Genomic DNA, 1,961 nt, shown 5'->3' on the forward strand with positions numbered 1-1,961 from the left:
GCTCCAAACCAGAAGACATAGAGAACCAAACTTAGCATCAAATATGTATTTCTGCCTACTGAACTACCATACCAAATTTGAACTTGATTGGGCAACCATAAAAAAGGTTATTAGAAAAAAACACGAAATTTGTGGACGGAAGAGTGACAGACGGACGGACAGAAGGACGGACGGACAGAGTGATTACTATAGGGCACCCGCAAATCCTTGCGGGGCCCTAATTAACTGCTGAATGTCAGATATTATACTTTATAATTCTTCTATATTAATTACATACCATTGAACAACCAACATTATTTATCTTTACAAAACTCTGTTATTTTTTGTATATCTTGGAAGTTTGAGAAATCCATCCAAAGCATAAAACTATTTGTTGTTTATGTGACTGTACTTATGTATTTCTGTGTGTAACCCCAAACCTAAATCTAATGCTCAACTGAGAATCTTATGACTAGTCACGTAAAAAAACAACCAAATGTTAATTCAGATCCTGATAAAAGTTCAAAGTTTCTTTTTAAATACCCGCATAAGTTGTTTAATCATCTAGTGGTAATTTAGACTAAACGATGATATTAAGAAACGAGTTATCGTTTGTGTTCATCCACTCTACACATGGTTGAAAATATAAACTTTGGGTTTCTTAATAACTTTATGGCCATGTATTATGCTTTTTGTTTGCAAAACCATTCTTTATAAAGAATAAATGGCTTTTTGTTGTGTGTGTACGTACATCGAGCAATTTTCAAGGAACGGTCTGCATAAAATATATTATTTTCATAATTGATGTTATTTCAAGGTCAGGTGCGGATCAAAAATTAATCCTTAGGGGGGATCGCTCCTTAGCATGTTAACTGATGAAACAGCAAAACACATTTTTTCTATTGCCACATTTCTTTCTATAACGCATTTTATCCACCAATTACTGAAGATAAAGTTTAAAAGCGTCTATATTTTATTTCTGACTACAAGTACTTAGATTCTAGGAAATAGACTATAAACACGAGTCAGGATTTTTGCTGCGAAACTAAACGGTTCAAATAAAAACACGTTGTCTAAATTTAAATACCAATAACATTTGCAAGGGTGTCTTTGACGGTAAAAAAAAATAACACACATCATTTTGGATCATAAATTACATCATTACCCTTATAGTTAAAAATAAATGGGGGGGGGGGGGGTTAAACAAAATGTGTTTTCATTACTAAGGATATTTAAACAACAACAAAATACATAACTAAAAAATCTCATTCCAAAATATATAAGTTAAAAGAAAGAAATATAAGAACAATATCCTAATAAAGCGAACACTTTTTAATCAAATAAAATTCTGCATCAAGAAATAAAACACACCATACTGGAATAACAAGTAACTTTTTTTGATCTCATCTCTTGTACATGAAATTTGTTATGAGACTTTGCTGCAAATAATTAAAATATATTTCAGCAATCCGTGTTTAATCATACATGTAATATATTCATTAACATATCTCTCTCTCTCTCTCTCTCTCTCTCTCTCTCTCTCTCTCTCTTACATAACTTTTATACTTGTGCGTTTCTTTTAAGGTAAGACCTTATCTAAATGTTTTACAAATGAACACTGAAATATCTTTCTCTCTCTCTCTCTCTCTCTCTCTCTCTCTCTCTCTCTCTCTCTCTCTCTCTCTCTCTCTAACATAACTTTTATACTTGTGCGTTTATTTCAAGGTAAGACCTTATTAAAATGTTTTACAAATGAACAGATATCTCGTTACAGCTGCATTTATTTATTGATTTAGATATATATTTGGTTAACGACAGGTGAAATTACTTTCAGACAATCCTTTACATCGTTAAATTACTTAAAGCACCAAAAATAAATATCAACATCAGCAAATGGGTGTCATTTAAACGCCCACTTACGTTTGATTTTAAATTTAAACCATATTTGACAGAACCAACCCTTTCAATTCTACGGTTCAGTT

Source organism: Crassostrea angulata, chromosome 2 (genome assembly GCF_025612915.1).
Source record: "Crassostrea angulata isolate pt1a10 chromosome 2, ASM2561291v2, whole genome shotgun sequence".
NCBI lineage: Eukaryota > Metazoa > Mollusca > Bivalvia > Ostreida > Ostreidae > Magallana > Magallana angulata.